The sequence below is a fragment of the Dipteris shenzhenensis genome, chromosome 13, assembly GCF_047967505.1.
Source record: "Dipteris shenzhenensis isolate YYH24624 ecotype China chromosome 13, Dip_SZ_1.0, whole genome shotgun sequence".
Classification (NCBI taxonomy): Eukaryota; Viridiplantae; Streptophyta; class Polypodiopsida; order Gleicheniales; family Dipteridaceae; genus Dipteris; species Dipteris shenzhenensis.
Window position 1 is genome coordinate 19,999,507 of NC_141608.1, and position 20,262 is coordinate 20,019,768.

Consider the following 20,262-nt stretch of genomic DNA (forward strand, 5'->3'; position numbering starts at 1 on the left):
TACTTATGGAGGAGGAATTAAAGCTTAAAGCGAAGGGTCTATATTGTTCCATGCAGCCTCTATAGGAACCCATCACCATTACGGTTGGAAATAATGCAAAATTCCCTATTGAGGGTACAGGTACAGTTTCATTTGTTTCTATAAATGGAGATGTTAAGAAACTATCTAATGTGGGGTGTGATTTTTTGGTGAGCTTTTTGTCATGAGCTTTTTTTCAATTTTCATGAATATTGCGAGCTTTTCATTCACCTGAGAGAGAGAGAGGGGGAGGGGGAGGTTCATGGAGTGGGGTGGGTGGAAAGTTTGGGTTATGGTTGCAGTTAAGAGGAGAGAGGGGGGGGAGGGGAGATAAAGGAAAAGGGGAGGGATGGTCGCATGGGTAAAGTGGCATGGAGAAGGGAGGGGAGGGGAGTTGGAACATATATTCGTTATCATAGTTAGAGGGGGAACTTATAAGGTATGCAAAGAGGAGTGCAAGGAGGAGAGAGAGGATGAGGAATGTGAAACTTATGTTCATCTACTTAATGTAAAGGGGAAGGGAGAGCATATGGGAAATTTGTTCATTTTCAAAGTGTATAATTTGATAGATTTGACCTCATATTTGGATTCCTCGTCGAATTCCGGTCATTTTGAGTACCAACATGACTATATTCTGATAAAAATTGGAAAAATGGTGTTTTTGTCATGAATTCATTTTGGCCTGTTTTGGGCCCAAAACAGGCCAAAATGACAAAAACACCATTTTTTCAATTTTTATCAGAATATGGTCATGTTGGTACTCAAAATGACCAGAATTCAACGAGGAATCCAAATATGAGGTCAAAAGTTTCAAATTATACACTTTTAAAATGAACATATCTCCCATAGTTCCTCCCTTCTACTTTGAATATGGACATATCTTCCATAATTTTTTGCCTCCTACTGCCACTCATATCCGCCCCCCCCTTGTGCATAGTATACACTCTTCCACCCCTTCCACATGCTATGAAAATGAACATATCCTATATCCTCTCCCCCTCTTTCTAACGTCCCTAGCTTTCTTATAACAAAAACATGTATGGATTTCTAAAAAAAGCTCGCAAAAACAAAGGAAATGGTAAAAAAGCTCACATTAAAAAGCTCGCCAAAAGATTTTTCCCTCTAATGTGCTGTATGTTCCATAAATCAAGAGAAATTCGCTATCAGTTGCTTCCATAACTGACCTTGACCATGAGGTGAGGTTCAACAAGATAGGAGCAAAATTTTTGGATAGTGCTGGCAATCTTGTTGGCACAGGAGTAAGGAGGAGCCACAATGATTGCTGCATGTATACCTCGATAGTTCTCGTATGCAAACTTCATGCTCGATGATGATGCATGAGCAAAGGAGGCACGATGCATCGAGCAAGAGGCACACCTAGAGATATCCTTGCAGGATTGGGTGCAGCAAAATATTGGGAAGGATCTGGACTAGAGGTCAGACCTTCTACATAGCGAACGATCGGGCCCGATCGTGTCCATGTCAGAGGGTGATTAGAGGCACCTATGTCGAGTTGTCTGATTCCTCTGATGATAGCTAATGTAGGTGGCACATACTTTGATGATCATGTATGTGTACTTTGATGTACATGGCATACTTTGATGACCATGCATGTACTATGAGTTATCTACTTTGATGATGATGTACATACATTAATGATGCTGATTGATGACTGTAGATGACATGCGTCTTGTGTGAATGCAATGATTATGGTAGTTATGTTATTTTTAGCATGTGATTCTATTGTATCTTTGTTTATCATGATATTCTCTCTCTCTCTCTCTCTCTCTCTCTCTCTCTCTCTGTGCAATTTTATCTTGCATAAAATGTGAATAATGCAACAGATTTGATTCAAATACCTTAATGGAAATTTTTTTATCAATGATTGAGAAAAGAAGTGGGATTTAGGGCTAGGCCTTGAATGCATTATATGCCATGAATTTGCATTGTACAATAGAAGGGATAGTAGAAATACGAACCATCAAAGCACTCATTGTACTGCAAGTAGCTTAAGGGTGTATATATGCTAAAGGGGATTAAACACCCACCATCAAGCACCATAGGTAGAGAAGAATATTTTTTTAACTAGGTGTATCAAAACGTGTATACAAGCTTTACAAAGTTAAATATTTGAATTTGAAACAAAGATAATTTATATATATATATGTTTGCTCTCAAGTGCCATAAGATATTTTAGTGTGATGTTAATATCACATCATTCCATTGCTAAATTTCACCTAAGAAAACATGTCACTCTAAAATTTTCAATAAATGAATAAGTTTGCCTTCAAACTATCATATGCCAAGGTCTTAACATGGTGGCAATTGTATCTACACCATCAGCACTTATGGCACAAGGACCACCATGACTACAACTATCTTTAAAATTAAGTTTTGGACAATAAGCTAGATGATTGGATTTTGATACACAAACTGTTCCAATATGTTTATCTTGTGAGACAACTATTAATAAACCTTGTATCAACTTGAGTTTAAATTTTATGAATAATAAAAAGTGAAGTTGTGCTTTTGTTTATAGTTAGAACAAGTTTGAAGCTTGATCGCTATGCAAGAGCATGGAAACCATAGTGTTTAGGATCTGTGAAAATTTTGAGCCTAATCCAACACATGCACATGCAAATCCTAATGACCCATTCCATATTTTGCTCCTTCATTGATGCAATGAGGTGCATACGGTGAAAATGGGACCTCTGCCCTCCTCGTTTCCACATCCAATGTCGGATGGGATTGAAACTTTGCAAGAGCATGGAAACCATGGTGTTTAGGACTTGTGCAAAGTTTGAGCCCAATCTGAAACATGGACATGCAAATCCTAATGACCCATTCCATATTTTGCTCCTTCACTGATGCAATGAGGTGCATTGGGTGAAAATGTGCCCTTAGACCTCCTCGTGCCCACATCTAGTGTCGGATGGGACTCAAACCTTGCAAGAGCATGGAAACCATAGGGTTTAGGACTTGTGCAAAGTTTGAGCCCAATCTGACACATGGACATGCAAATCCTAATGACCCATTCCATATTTTGCTCCTTCACTGATGCAATGAGGTGCATAGGGTTAAAATGTTTCCTCTGACCTCGCCATGCCCACATCTAGTGTTGGATGGGACTCAAACTTTGCAAGAGCATGGAAACCAAAGGGTTTAGGACCTATGCAAAGTTTGAGACCAATCAAACACATGGACATGCAAATCCAAATGACCCATTCCATATTTTGCTCGTTCACTAACACAACAAGGTGCATAGGGTGAAAATGGGCCCTGTCACCTCCCCATGCCCACATCCGATATCGGATGGGACTCAAACTTTGCAAGAGCATGAAAACCATAGGGATTAGGATCTATGAAAAGTTTGAGCCCAATCTGACACATGGACATTTAAATCCGAATGACCCATTCCATATTTTACTCCTTCACTAATGTAACAAGGTGCATGGGGTGAAAATGGACCCTCTCACCTCCCTGTGCCCACATCCGGTGTTGAATGGGACTCAAACTTTGCAAGAGCATGGAAACCATAGTGTTTAGGAATTGCACAAATTTTTAGCCCAATCCAACACATGGACATGCAAATCCTAATGACTCATTCCATATATTGCTCCTTCACTAATGCAACAAGGTGCATATGGTGAAAATGGGCCCTCTCACCTCCCTGTTCCCACATCTAATGTCGGATGGTACTGAAACTTTGTAAGATCATGGAAACCATGGCGTTTAGGACTTGTACAAAGTTTGAGCCCAATCTAACACATGGACATGCAAATCCTAATGACCCATTCCATATTTTGCTCCACTTATGCAACGAGCTACATAGGGTGAAAATGGGCCCTCAAACCTCTACCCACATTTGGTGTTGTATGGGATTCAAACTTTGCAAGAGCATGGAAACCATAGGGTTTAGGACCTGTGCAAAGTTTGAGCCCAATATGACACATGGACATGCAAATCCTAATGACCCATTCCATATTTTGCTCCTTCACTAATGTAACGAGGTGCATAGGGTGAAAATGGTCCCTTTGACCTCCTTGTGCCCACATCTGGTGTTGGATGGGACTCAAAATTTGAAAGATCATGGAAACCATAGGGTTTAAGACCTGTGCAATTTTTGAGTCCAATTCGACAGAGGGACATGCAAATCTTAATGACCCATTCCATATTTTGCACCTTCAATGATGTAATGAGGTGCATAGGGTGAAAAGGGGGCCTTTGACCTCCCCGTGCCCACATTCAGTGTTGGATGGGACACAAAATTTGCAAGAGCATGGAGACCTTAGGGTTTAGGACTTGTGCAAATGTTGAGTCCAAGTTGACACATGGACATGCAAATCCTTTACACAATTTATTAATCCTTTATTGCACGGTACTTGTACAACAACCACTTAAATTAGCAAAACACGATATTCCATTAGAGTCAAATGCAAAATGTGCATGACACTATATAAAACCAATCATGTTGTATACAGTGAAATGCATTTAAAAAGTCCATGCAAAATACAATGGTGTGCTCACAATGTGAGACTATAGATCTCTAGTACAATGACATGTAATAAACTAGCAACCCCCAATACAATGATATACCCTAAACTACTCCTCAGGATCTGCTCTCATGCCAATAGTTGCAAGTATGCTCTTGGGATCCTCAAGAGCAAGGCGCCATCAAGGAGGAGTGGATGTCATCTTGTGACTGTGAACACAAGTCAACTGAATCCTAATCACAACAACAAAATGGGAATACATGTACGCCTCATGATCTGCCATGTACTCTTGATACTTGAAGAAGCAACCACACCTAAGTATTTGCTCAAAGTAGTACCCAGCTACTACGATCATGCTGTGAGCATCAAAATGGATCCCATCCACTGCATCATGGTTGAGCACACTCTTCACCATAAAGCATCTCAACACATAGTAATCCATGCACTCAGGATTGCCCTCTGAAGTAGCAATGACTGTGAAGATGTCATCAATACGTAAGAGATCTATCAACTAGTCGTAATCTCTACTAGAACTTAACCTTGCATCCTGATCATCATGTACCACCTCCCAGGGCTGGATGGGGGAAAGTATGCGTCGCATCCATGGATCGGCCCATGGCACCATGGACCAACCTCCCCAATCATCATTGATGCATGCCGAGCAAAAAAATGCAAAGAATCAAGAAAAGATCACGGGGTCTGAGTCGGCAGTGCTCTTGATAGAATGTAAATCAAGAGTGCCAGGCATGGTACGACAATCGAAAGGCCTAGACCAATCAATGATCCCTATGTCCACACACCAGACATCACACGACTGATACGAGGTCAATGCCTAAGTGCTGGGTACACCACTGCACCACATCTCATGCATCCACAAAGCGAGTGGCACTGTGATGCAACTGGTATCGTTGCTGCCGTCGCAAAGAACACTTCATGCAAACGCCTACCCCATCATGCTCTCCTTTACCATGCCTTGTCTCAAAGTAGCTCCACATCACCAGAATGCCCATCTTGTGGTGCCATCTATAGAACCAATAAAACTGCCTAGCAGACTTGAATTGACCACCACAACTGTTAGACCAAACCCAGTACCGCTACCATGTCACACCTCGATCCCTCAAGAAATTATCATGGAGACTGAAACAATGCTACACAAAATGGGCATTGTGCAAGTGATCATCACTAATGTAGAAGTGATACTCTCGCACAATGATACGTGAGTCCATGGTGCTATCAATGCCATCCACCTGAGCCTATGCATGATGATAGCTAATATGCACAAATATAGCAACCTACAAGATGGCACATAAAAAACAATGAGGATGATGGAAAGAAATAAATGAAATGCACAAGAAAAGATAAGTAAGAATAATACTCGTTCACATGTCACCTATTCGAAAAAATAATCCTCCGATTAGATCTCATGCTGTGGTGCAAAGGTATAGGTCTCTGCAAAGTTCACCATCGAGACAACCACCCCTATTGGAAATGTGCTCACGCAAGCACCAAACTGTCAATCCTACCACTTCTTAGTGTGGGAGTGGTGTATATAGTGGTACAACTTCCCTTGGAAAGCATCAATGAAAGCAACACATGGAGTCTACTGCTCCACAAGCTACAACCTCTTCGACTATGCACCACCATCTAATGTCAACATGATGTACTGATACTATTGCCAACACACAATCTCCACAATACTCACATCTAGCAAAACTTGTGGCATGCTAGCAAAGTGACCACACACCGTACACCTCCCCTCTACACAATCAAGGGAGTGGTACAAAGTATCACCATCTCATGCACACAATATGGAGTGAATGAAGTCACAAGGACTAGTAGGAACCACTCCCCTATGACCATCAAGGGAACGAAATACGTCGTACATCAATCCAAAATCAATATGATAGCGACAACACGTGTCATGCTCTCTAGAGCACTGCACAAAACCATGGCCTAAACTGCCCAAATGACATCTGATCAATCCTGAACTCCATGTGTACCTCTACAAGCTGAGTGTACAACTCAATCTGGGTACACTCCATAAAACGTGCACCATGCTCAATGTACACACCACTTGACACCCTGTTTTGCACTGCCTTCTTGAACACTAGAGATGCCCTACAATGCTCCTCCCAAAACTATTGTATGATGGACCTAATGCGATCATCCAATGGTCGATCGCTATGGGGTACATGGCCACTTGAAGCCCAAAGAGCATCAACATCATGGTCCTCTAGACTCTTCCTCCTTATCATACTTGCTTGCAATGTGTGTAGTGCAATGTTAAGGAGACGCGATGTGGTGCATACATGGCTAGCCATCTAGGGGCTACTAATGGCACGATGTGCTACCAAGGCATCTGCAGTGTTCCTATGCCTGATGGATGCGTAGGACTGACGAACACTAGAAAGGACCTCGTTACATACTTCCCTATCTCTAGATGCAACAAGACCAGCAAGCCGCCTACACTCCACCAAGGCTAGATGATCTATCAAGAAAGATAGTAGAGTTGACTGTGAAGCTGGTGTAATGTTATTGAAGAATGACTCCACTATCCTACTAGCATGATGACAAATGGTAGTCCTGGGCAAGTCACATCATGATCCATCACAAGGGGGAGGTGAGGGGGGAGTGGGAGGGGTAGGGGGAAGGGGAGGGGGGGGGAGGGGTGGGAGGTAGAGTGGAGGGAGTAGAGCTAGAGGGGAGAGGTGGGGGGGGAGGTAGAGTGGAGGGGGAAGAGCTAGAGGGAATAAAGGAGGGGGGAACAAGAAGGGGGGGGGAGAGATGTAAGGCAAATGGAGACCCGGTGGAGTGAAGGAGGGAAGTGGATGGGGGAGGGGGGTGAGGAAGGGTGGAGGGAGAAGAGGTGAAGGGGAGTAAGGAGGTGGAGAAGGGGGAGGGGAGAGACTATGCATGGGAGGGGGGGGAGAGGGGAGGGGTGATGAGGTGGAGGTGGTGGGGGGGGGCCTCGAGGGGGAGGAGGGAGGGACAGAGATGGTGGTGGGGGTAAGGGTGCATCATCAGTAGCATGAGCTCTTGCTCTTGCTCTCGAGGCTCTCTTTTGCTTACATGCGTTCCTCTTCCTCTCCTCATCCACGAGAGTATGAGTAGGGGGCTTCCTTCTTCTCTCACGTCTATCAGATCTATGGCTTTGAGAACCCATCTCAATGTCTTGTTGTTTTTTGATTTATGGTTGCAAGTTTAAGGTGGAATGAGAATTTTTCATTGTCCTTAGCAAATTTTGGAGTATCATCTTCTTCTTCTTGCTCTCAGCACCATCTCAAGCACAACACACATGCAAGAAGTGCAAACACCACCATGCTACCACTGGGTGGCAGCAGAGTGTTGTCTCGTTGTGCACTAGGGTTTAACTTGATGATAATGCTGATAGAAAATGGAAGACCATGTGCTCCATGGGACCTTTTTGGATTTGTGTGAGGGATATGCAATGTTGACAAGGGAGTAGGTCCTTCATAATGCCAACACTTTTCATTGGATGATGTTTAGGATTTAATTTTGATTTTAAATGTTTTGGGTTTGATTTTCAATATTTAGGGCTTAGGAAACCCTAATGTTTAGGATTTAATTGTGATGGGTTTAGGGTATTGCATAGTGTTTTAAATTCCAATTGATGCATGGGTTTAGGTTTTAATTTTTAGGATGGGATGCAAATTGTCTAATTTGAATTTAATTTGTATTATGTTTATAATTTAAATTCACTTTTTGGTGTTTAGGTTCTAATTTCAATTTTCAATGTTTAAGATTTAATTTCATTTTTAAATGTTTAGGGCTTAGGGAACCCTTATCTTTAGGATTTTGGGTTTATGGTTGCATAATTTTTAGGACTTAGGGTTAATGGTTGCATCATGCTTAAGGATTTAATGTGATGGATTTAGGGTTTGCATAGTGTTTCAAAGTCCAATTGATGCATGGGTTTAGGTTATAAGTATTAGGATGGAATGCAAATGCTTTGGGATGCAAATGGTCTACATTGAATTTAATTTGCATTATGTTTAGGTCTACTTTTAATTTAATTCACATTCATTAGGTAACCAAGCAACTCTTTCAATAGGGAAATAATCATAGCTTTCCTCAAATGCATTAATCTATTGATATATTAGCAACTAAAAATTATTATGACCATTGTATGCATAAATGATTAGAATATGGCCATTGTATTGGATTTTTTAAATGTAGATTTGATTGGGTAACCCCCCCCATCTCTCTCTCTCTCGTTAAGAATATTTTGATTGGCTTCCAAATTGGATTCTTTGACTCATGTTCATGACAAGCTTCTATCAGATGTCTTGATGTCATAAGGGAAGAAATGCTCAATGGTTAGTATTTAGGAGCAAATAAATAGGAAATCTATCCAATTGGATGAACAGACCGTTCTTACCTCCAACCCTTGCCAGCCAACCAATCGATGCTAAAAAAGGGGCAGAACCTACCTAAGGTTCCCATCAACAAGCTAGGTCAATACTTCGAGGGTGATGACATGAATGCCTCTATCCCCAGAGTCTATCAAAACTAGAAGGTTGAAGCCATCCCAGATGGGGGAGCAAGAGTGAGTGTCTGTACCAAGAAATGCTGGGTGAAATGGGGAAAACCCGCACTCGAGCAGACCCATCTGGTAGTAGTAAAGTTAGCCGATGGGGGAACTGTCGAACCCCTGGGAGTTCTATGACTGGCATAAACATTAAGGTATTTTGAATCACGTACCCTATCACATTCGTGGTCATGGACCTCACTCGACAGTCAGGATATGAAGCTATCCTAGGCAGGCTCTTCTTGCAAATGTTCGGACTCGTGCATGATTGGTGTAATGATAACATCTACTTGCGGCATGAGGAGAAAACCATGGGAGTGGACCTACACACCTATAAGGACCACCCATTGTTAGGACACCTCTTTTTCGTAGAATCTGACACCACTGCCAAACCATCTTCGTAAAGCTATTGCAACCCTATGAGGAAGAAGATGAGAAGGAGTCCGAAGACTTCTAGTATGCACCTCTTCCTAAGCCAGAATTCTTGCAGAGCTGGATGCACATCTTATCCAATATAGATGTCCTAGAAAGAGTAGGGTTTTAGATCACCACTCTAGAAGTTGAGGGTCTAACCTCGGTGATCCCCCTAAGAATGTTTAACATGCTTAAACCCCAAGAGGTAAGCAAGGGAACCGTGAGGGTAAAATTAGATCTTCACTGGCTATCCTACCTACGTGCCATGACTGCTCACCATGAGTTCTCATCCAACTGGGAAAATAGGGTGAGTAGGGTAACCACCCCCATCGGCTCTATAAGCAAAATGGAAGAGCCCCCTTCAGGTCCCAAATCCCCTATATCCAAAGGCAAGGCTAAGGCCAAAAGGACCATTGCTCTGATAGAGATAGAGGAGGAAGCTGAAGATAAAGAGGACCTATGACAAGTACCAGCCCACTAGAAGGCCTATACGATTCAAGATCATAAGATCTTATACCAACAGGCCAAAAGGTCTCAGGAGAATGGTTGTCCTCAAGGGTATGATGGGCCAGGCTTGGTCAAGGAGGTAAACCTAGCTCTGGAAGGGTAGGACCCCCAGCCCATATTCATCGGCCGATGACCTCACCCCCCCAATGAGGAGAATGCCTTAATGGCTCTCCTTTAGGAGTACAAGGACTACATGGCCTAGAAGTACACTAACATGAAACGGGTGCTGATCGCAATAGTGTAGCACACAATCCCCATGCTAGACAACACTAGGCTAGTACGGCAACGCCCCTACACTATGAATCCTAAATACACAGTCATAATCAGGGAAGAAATCCAGAAACTCATAGATGCAGGATTCATCTATGAGATTGAACATACGGACTGGGTATCACCCATCGTGATAGTCCTAAAGAAAAATGGAGAAATTAGGATATGTGTGGATTTGAAAAAGGCTACCACGAGACTACCCCTTGCAATTCACGGAACATGTTCTAGTAAGGGTAGCCAGAAAGGAAGCGTATAGCGTCCTAGATGGATTTTCAAGTTACAAACAAGTGTCGATCGCCCCACAAGATCAACATAAAACTACCTTCACAACCAAATGGGGTGTATATGCAGCCAGGGTGATGATAATCGATTAACCAATGCCCTTGCTACCTTCCAATGGATGATAATCATAGTATTCAAAGAGTATCTGAGAGACTTTGTGGACGTCTTCTTAGATGACATCTATATGAACTCAAAGTGGTATGACCACCTGAAGCAGGCTTGTCCTCCAAAAATGCCGCTTATACCGCATATCCCTCAATCATCTTAAGTGCCAATTCTGGGTCAAACATGGTGTCATCCTGGGCCACATAGTGTCCTGAAATGGAATCTCTAGGGACCATAATAAAATCAAACTCATCTTGGAGTTACCACCCCACCAATGCCAAGGGAGTCCAACAATTTATTGGCCACATGGGCTTTTATAGGAGATTTATCTTGTTCTATGCGAACCTAGCCCGCCCATTATACAAACTACTAGTATCCTTTGAGTGGACCAAGGAATGCCAAACATCTTTTGGAACCCTCAATCTAGCTCTAGCCACCGCACCAGTGTTGAGGTCACCCGACTGGAATTTAATACTCCATGTCCATATTGATGCCTCTAACTTTGCCATCGGATGTGTGTTAGCCCAACCCTAGGAGTATAATTTAGATTACCTAGTATACTTTGTGAGCCACCAACTAAACAAGGCCAAGGTTAACTATACTACCACCGAGAGGGAAGGTCTCGCCATGGTCTATGCAAAGTTAAGAAGTTCAAGCACTACTTGTTGGCTAACAAGTTTTTCTTCTTCATGAACCATCAAGCATTGCTATACTTGGTCAACAAACCCTACATGATGGGATGCATCACTAGGTGGATGCTGATCCTTCTAGAATTCGACTTCACAATCGTTGTACATAAAGGCAAAACCCACGTCCTGGCTAACCACCTACTGAGGATTCCAAACGGTGAAGCCCCAAAGCTTCTCTCTTCTTCCTCAACATCATTCTCGAAATAGGCTACCGAAATTGGCCACTACTTGGCCAACAAATTAACCCTAGGCTAGACCCTTAAGAAGGATAGAGCTTGCAAATTCATTAAGGATACACTACCATATCTATTGATAGCCAGCCAACTATACTGCATGGGCAAGGATGGCATCCTGCGAAGATGCATGTGTGGACACAAATACATCGACATGCTTGAAGAAGCCCACTCAAGAATCACAGGAGGTCATTTTGCCGTTGATCTTATAGCATGCAAACTAGTCTCTGGTGGCCGACACTCTTTGGAGATGTGGTTGAACTCATCAAATGGTGTGACCCCTGCCAGCATATCCAAATCCCACACAAGGTAGACATGATGCCCCTAACTAGAATCCTGACCGCGACCAACCCTTTGAAAAATGGGTCATTGATTTCATTGGTCCCATAAGCGCAATAGCTAAGGGGACCGGGGCCAAATACATCATCCTAGCCATCGATTACTTCACCAAGTGGGTAGAAGGAAGAGCCATGGTGAAGGCTGATGTGAGATCCACCACCTGCCAAATTCTTATATGAACAAGTCATTAAATGGTTTGGATGTCGATTGGAGTTAGTCAGCGATTGAGGAACTCCCTTGCTCAATGAAACGATAGCAATCCTGACTAGTGAGTTTATGATCATACATAGGAGTTCAATGCCATACTACCCTAGGGAAAATGGCTTGGCCAAAAGCTCCAACAAAATGTGCTATAAGATCATCACATGTATGGGAGAAGCCAGTCGTACAAACTAGGAGCATAAGCTCATAGTAGCATTATGGGCCTATAGGACCTCCCATAAAGTGGCCATGCATTGTACCCCCTTCAGATTAGCCTTCGAGGTGGAGGCAGTAATGCCAATGGAGTATGTAGTGCCTAGCCTCCATCTTGCTGTTAAGGAAAGACTCACAGAAAACATGCTAGAAGAATGGCTAGTCGACCTCAAAAAGTTAGAAGAGACAAGTTTGCATGTAGCCTACTCTCTCTGGGTAGAAAAGGCCCGATGTAAAAAGTGGTTCAACCGCAACCTCAAGAACAAGGACCTAGTAGAAGGAGATTTGGCACTCCTATACAGCATCCGTAATACTAAACTCAAGCTTAAGTACCAAGGTATGGGTCCTTACCAAGTAGTTAAGATCACTCCCCAAGGGTCGTATCGAGTAGCCACCCTTGATGGGATAGAAATGGATGGCTACCTTAATGGGATCAAATTAAAAAGATACTATGGACCACTCACCTTCTCCACCCTTCAAGCCATGCATAGAGAAAAAGAACTCAAGGCCGAGGTGGCTAGGATGAAATGCTAGTCCATTGAGGAAGCCAGAATCTGTAATGCTAAGCTTTGACAGTGCATGCAAATGAAACTGCTTAAGGCAATGATTGGACAGATGTAGCTATAACAGATGGCTATGATAGCTACTAGGCCAGACATTGCATTTGTAGTGGGAGTTGTTAGCTAGTATATGGATAATCCAGGAAAGAGGCATTGGGAGGCAGTTAAGTGCATCATGAGGTACATGAAGGGTACCAAGGAGATGTGTATATGCTTTGGAAGAGGAGAGATGCATCTATTTGGGTACACATATTCCGACTATGTAGGGCATGTGGATAGAAGGAGATCCACTTCTGGTTATGTGGAAATCTTTCCAGGTGGTGCAATGTCATGGATGTCTCATGCACAGAAGTGTATTGCTTTGTCTACCACAAAGGCCGAGTATGTTGCAGCCACAGAGGGTTGCTAGGAGGCTATATTACTTGATCGAGTAGTGACAGATTTGGGGATTCATACAGGTGTACAGACATTGCATAGTGATTCCATGAGTGCTATTCAGATACTAGCATGGAATTTGGTCTTTCATGTAAAGACCAAACACATTGAGGTCACATATCATTTTATAAGGGAGGTACTTGAGGACAAGCGCATAGAGCTTGTCAAGGTTCATATAGATGATAACCCTATAGATAGGTTGACAAAGAGTCTACGTAGTCAGCAGTTTGAGTATTGTTGTGTATTGATGGGCATTGGAGAGTATGCTCATTGGTGGTTGTTCTCCCTTAAAGGCACATTGGCCTTTAAGTGGGAGGTTGTGGGGGTTAAAGGCCACTGTACCTTAACCCCCATTATGTACAATACTCAAACACATATATATATGGATGAAATAGAAGATTATGGTGTTCTGCACCCTCCAAAATTGTGTCTCTCAAGCTCCCTCTCTCCCTCTTAGCTTCCGTTGTGTCTTCACAGCATTGGCAATGAAACTCATTCTACCATGTGTTTGGGAGGCACCATATGTAGGGGGTTCCCAAGCCCTTGCCTCCTAGACATGCATATTGCCAAGGTATTCAAGCAACCATGCCTCAACATGAAAAGTAAGGGAAGGATAGATAAGACTTTCAAAAGTCTTGCAAAAGGCAATGTATATCTTGGAGGCTTGCATGAACATCATAAAAACCTATCAAAAGTAATGGAAGGATAGAGAAGACTTTCAAAAGACTTGCAAAAGACAATGTATATCTTGAGGCTTCCAATATGGGGGATCAATCCCAAACCTTGCATTTTCCTGTCTAAACCAAAAAGTGGACATACAATAATATAGGTGGGGCCTCAATGTTTATCTCAACATTCCCTAATGTCCACTTGCAAGTGGACTCATAAACACCAAGATTTCCTCGTATGCATTGGAAACATGACCAAGTTTAAGGTGCTCTTGGTGTGGGTTGTGTGAATTTTGGTCTCGTGAAGGGAGTTCCACATGTCAACAATTGGAATTGCATGTGCTTTCATGATAATGTAGTCTCCACCAATCAGAAGGATGTATAAGTGTGGACCAATCATCTATGTTGCATGGGAGGTGATTTTTGATTGGCTCATGGAGCTGGTTTGCTTCATGGTAGATATGTGGTAGAAGGTTGGTGGCAACTCCATCTTCTACATAGCTCTGTGCGATGACAGGGTCTCTCGTTTAGTACAAGCTCTCACTATGAGAGTTGATACAGTCTTGATAGGAATTTGCTAGCATGTCTAGGTTGCATCATGAGTCTCTTGTTTGTAAAGCCAACACCTTTTGAATTCATAGTAGTAAAAGTTGTTTGAGTTCATCTTGGAATCCTTCTCTATGATGGAAGCTTTTTTATTGTTAGATATACATTGCAGTTTACATTTTATTTGAGGTTTCATGCATCATTTGGTGGGTTTTGGCATGTGATAAACCAACAAATGATATTAGAGCAAGAAGTGATTTTTGCTTGAGTAAGAGCATGCAAAGTTGCAACTTTAAAACTACATGAAGGGTCTATTTATGAGAGTTAGAAATATATCTCATGAGGTTTGATGGAATGAAATTTGCCACATGCTATATATCCACTCAACTCCATCTTATGCAAAAGAGGCTCTGGATGAGATCGTAACATGCTATATGAACAAAATCATAAGGACAATGAAGCAGATAATTTGTCACTATGGAAGTAGAGTAATGAAAAGGTAATCATGCACCTAAACTTTCAAACTCATTCATTTGGAACTTGAACAATTCTTTCTTGACAAAGGACTTTGAGTGCTTCATCTTAGTAAACAGATATCTACTCTAGGTTCTAAAGTAGATGAAGAAGATTCAAAAGAAATTCTCCTCTCAGCCATATCTCAAAGGTATCCTGAGTTCTACAGATTCTTTGGAATAGTTTAGACGAGATGGATATTATTAATGTTGTAGCACTTTTACTTGGTGACTGTGGAGAGGAGATTAAGTACATTGTCATGGGTTGGTGAACCTACATACGTGGCATCAAACAACAAAGGTCAAATGAAGAAATATTATGGCAAGGTTAAGGTGCTATCAAATGTACATACATTGCAAAGGAGGTCTATGAAAATTGATATTGCTACAAGAAGGCATACCATACTCAATCTAAAGCAAAAGAAAAAGCGTATGCGAGTGGAGAATCTCCCCCAAAAAAGGAATTTGTAGGTCTAGTAGTTGAAAAGGGATCAATGGAAGATAATTGGGAATTTTGAGACCTTTTCATGCCTTGTATAGGTGAGATTTTAAGTTTTGGCCATGCCCTATGTGGGTGACCAGTAGCAATCTTCGCCCTGTGTGGGTGCCTAGCATCAAACTTTGCCCTATGTGGGTAGTTTTCTTTTGTGCTCGATTTTCTTCTTCAAGCTATGTTTCTTTTCTTTTCTCCATAGATGATCTACTCCCTTCTTAGTTCATGGGGGGAGTTTATAACAACAATAAGCATGAACTTTAATGGTGCCATTAGGAAAAAAGGAAAATAATTTTGGGGACCTGTAAGAAATTTGCTATTTTCTCAATTTTCTTTGCTCCAAAATCTACAAAAATGTAGTGGCATTAAATGTTCTATCATATTCTCTCTTAAAGTGGGTTCTTCCTAGTCCTGACACATGATGGCAGTAGATTTTTGTGTCATAATCTCATAATTAACGTTTAAGATTCTTTGTTTTTTAGAGAGAGAGAGGAATGCAATGATGCAAGAAGTGAGAAAGAGGATACCCACAAGTACCTATATATAGGCCAAAAAGGAGGGCTCTTAACTACAAAAAACATGAAGTTGGTATTAAATACCAACTAAATGACCAATCAATTTATTGCAAGGTAAATGACCCTAAAGGACACTAAAATTGATGGGAAAAAGTATGCAAGGGTCCACATGATAGGGCTAGACCCACTGATACATGTGAGTGGATGGGAGAGTAGGGAATAAGGTAGGCATACACCTAGAAAATAAAAAAAAAGAGTGGATGCACAAAGATGTGCACATAGAAATGGTTGCAAGTTAATGCCCGTACTATGAGCCCCCATATGAGGAGGACATGGGGGGGCATATGACTATGAGGGGGAAGGGATTTTGAGGGGCTGAAATGGGCTGCAGTAGACAATAATTAGGTGTGCAACAAAGGCCCTAGGTAAGGCTAGAAGGTTGCGGTAGAGAAATGGAAATAGTACCCCCTTGCAAGCCCTATTTATAGGCTGCCTAGGGGGCATCCTTCATCGACCAGGCTGGTCAATCATCTAGCAAAGGGATATGTGACCTAGCCTCAAAAAATTGACCAGGGGGCTCAGCCACCTCTAGGGGCTACCATCCCCTTATAAAAGGGCCTCTCTTCCCCCCCCTTTCCCCCCCCATTTCTCCCATCAGCCATTGAAGCTAGAAGAGGCAACGCCCCCCCCATTTCTCCATCAGCCATTGAAGCTAGAAGAGGCAGTGTAAGCAAGAGATATCTAGGAGCATTCTTAGTTTTGGTAGTCCAGCCCTTACTACCCTTTTCTTCTCACCTTGAGTTTTGCATTGCCCACTATTTGATAAGGGAATACTATATGAGTTCTCTCTCTCTTGTGTATTGTTGGGGCTTAAGCCCCAACGGGGAAAATATATGAGAGACTCTCAATGCTACGAAGAAAAGATACACAAGATAGAGCAAAAGAATGAGTCAATAGTCCTGTATGTATTGCCATTGCATGCATAACCTTGTATATAGGGAGAGACACACCCCTTCGTGCCATAATTACACACCCATTGATATCCGACATGCACACCCTTTGGCACCACCCCCCATACACATGGTACTCATGGTGGAATCCACAATGTGCATGAGTAGAAGAAGTCACATGCCTTATGCATGTGCAAGGGAGTACAATCATTTTGGGCATAGCTGAGGCAGAGAACCTATGAGTGCATAGAACAATTCTTTAGAGAAAAGAGTAGGCATGGTATGTTGCCCGCTTTGCAATTCTAGCACAACTGACATGCCACTTCGGCTTCTTGACTACAACCTTGCAAAAAGTCCTCTTGCTCTACAAAGCACCGTACACTTGGTGGAAGCACTCCATTGTATCTCTCATTTTGGTATGGCATCCTCACCCTATTAGGCCTCTCTCAACCATAAGACATATGTTGGTTATCCTTAGAGAAAACGTTCCAATGTCTGATGATGATAGAATCAAGTTGTAAAAGAAATGCAGCAAACAGACCACTCACTTCATGTTTCCAGTCACTGTGCACCATTGTGATTCTACAACCTTCACTATAAGGCACAGGCCCTTTTTTGACAGAAATACCGACCTTTTTTACACTAAAAAGTTTTTTTTAATGGGTGCAAAGGTTGGTATTTACGCCGCTATAAGCATCGAAAAAGAACGGTTGTTATATAAGCGTCGTTATATAGTGACACTGTTAATCGTCGCTATATAGCGACACTGGTAAACATCGCTATATAGCGATGATTAACAGAAGCTTTAAAAAAACATTAGTGGGGCTAAATAGGGCCAAGCAAGCCTTGTTTTGCCCCACTAATGTTTTTTTTAAAGTAATTACAAAAGAATGTTGTTTGTTACAAAATTTCCTTTGTGAAAAGGGTGATACAAAATCGCTCAAATGAGCCGAGCGACAAAAGCATATACATGTCGAAGATGTACAACATTGTTTATTGCAAAATTACCCTTTCGAAAGAGGAGAAAAGAAGAAAAGAGGGGAAAAAAGAGAAAAAGAGAGAAAGCATATTCTTATGAAAAGAAGACAAAAAAAATGAAAGAGAGGAAATAAGAGAGGGAAAAAGAAGAGAAAGAAGAGAAAGGAAGAGGGGAAAAGAGAAGGAAAAAAGAGAGGGGAAAAGCATATGAGCATATGCTCATGAATAAGCATAAGCATATGAGCATAAGCATAGGCAAATGCATATGCTTATGAAAATAATAGAAGAGAGGATGAAAGAGAAGAAATAAGAGAGGGGAAAAGAAGAGAAGGAAGAGAAAGGAATATGAGAAAAGAGAAGGAAAAAAGAGAGGGGAAAAGCATATGAGCATATGCTCATGCATAAGCATAAGCATATGAGCATAAGCATAGGCAAATGCATATGCTTATGAAAAGAAGAGAAAAGATGATGAAAGAGAGGAAATGAGAGAAGGGAAAAGAAGAGAAGGAAGAGGAAGGAAGAGGGGGAAAAAGAATGAAAAAAGAGAGGGGAAAAGAAGAGGGGAAAAGAGCATAAGCATAAGAGAAGGAAAAAGAAGAGGGGAAAATAAGAAATGAGAGGAGAAAAGAAGAAAAGAGTGGAAGAAAAAGAAAAAGAGAGAAAGCATATGCTTATGCTTATGCATGAGCATATGAGCATATACTCATGCATAAGCATAAGCTTATGAGAGAGATACATAGACAAATGAACATGCTTATGAAAAGAAGAGAAAAGAGGATGAAAGAGAGGAAATAAGAGGGGAAAAGCAGAGAAAGAAGAGAAAGAAAGAGGGGAAAAGAGAAGCAAAAAAGAGAGGGGAAAAGAAGAAAAGAGAGGAAAAAAGAGAAAGCATATGCTTATGCTTATGCATGAGCATATGAGCATATGCTCATGCATAAGCATAGGCAAATGCATATGCTTATGAAAAGATGAGAAAAGATGATGAAAGAGAGGAAATAAGAGAGGGGAAAAGAAGAGAAAGAAGAGGGAAAAAGAGAAGGAAAAAAGAGAGGGAAAAAGCATATGAGCATATGAGCATATGCTCATGCCATAAGCATAAGCATAGGCAAATGCATATGCTTATGAAAAGAAGAGAAAAGAGGATGAAAGAGAGGAAATAAGAGAGGGGAAAAGAGAATGAAAAAAGAGAGGGGAAAATAAGAAAAGAGAGGAAGGAAAGAAGGGGTTCCTATGCCCATCACTACAACTAGTGCTTAAAGCGCTAGCTGCAAACCAATGTAAATAATGGAAACAAAAAAAGGAAAAAAGAGGAAGCACTTTCTTACTTGGAAAAGTCCCGCTCAGTTTTTCATAAACTGGCCCTACAAAAGAGAGGAAACATACCATTTTTCAGATAACTAGTTAGAGGAAGAAGGAGTTTGGAGAAACAACTTTCCAAAGGGATTGGATTGAGGGGAGAAGCATAAGCCTACAAACAGGGAGAAAGCACGAAAGGAAGGGAAAGAGGAGGAAGAGAAATACCAAAAAGAGAAGAGCAAATCTCGTTTTTTGTCCTTAATCTCTGAAAATCAAGCATGAAAATTAGCACATAGGCTTAGCAATGCAAGGAGAAACATGCTTCAACTCTCACAAAATGAAATCTCACAAAAAATGAACCTACAATGCTTAAAGAGACACACCTTTTTGAAAAACTTCCTTTCACACAAGTAGAGAGGGAGAAGGGTGTGAGCAATAGTCTCTCTTCTTGGTTTCCCTTGTTGTGTACTTCACTAAGCATTAAGTGTCAATAATAACTTGGTATTCTCACATGGTTCTTTCTAATTGGCTAACCTCTACCTCTGAGTGTTACTTATTGGCACCTATTTGCACCCGAGTACCCTTACCAAGCCCCTACCTTAGGATTGCAAGAGTGAGCATCTTCATGAAGCATATAGCACCAGGTTGTGGGCCTGAATGTGGTGAGTTAGCTGGGTGGGTGAGCACAAGGATCAAAATTTTGGTGATCTTGCTTGGGAAAGGTCAAATGAACTATGAGTTGACAAGCTATTAGGGTAGGAAATTTAGAGAACTGAGTCGGTAAGCTTAGTGTTAGTGGGAAAAGGGAGAGTTCATGATTACCCCATGACAAAGCAAAGAAGTGGTTGGGAATCATGGGTTACAAAAGAAAGTTTATTCAAGTAACACCAAGCGAGTGGAAATAGCTGTGATAGAGTCCTTGAAGACTGGGGTTTGGAACACAAAAAGTACTTCATTAAGCATTAAGTGTCAATAATAACTCGGTATTCTCCTGTC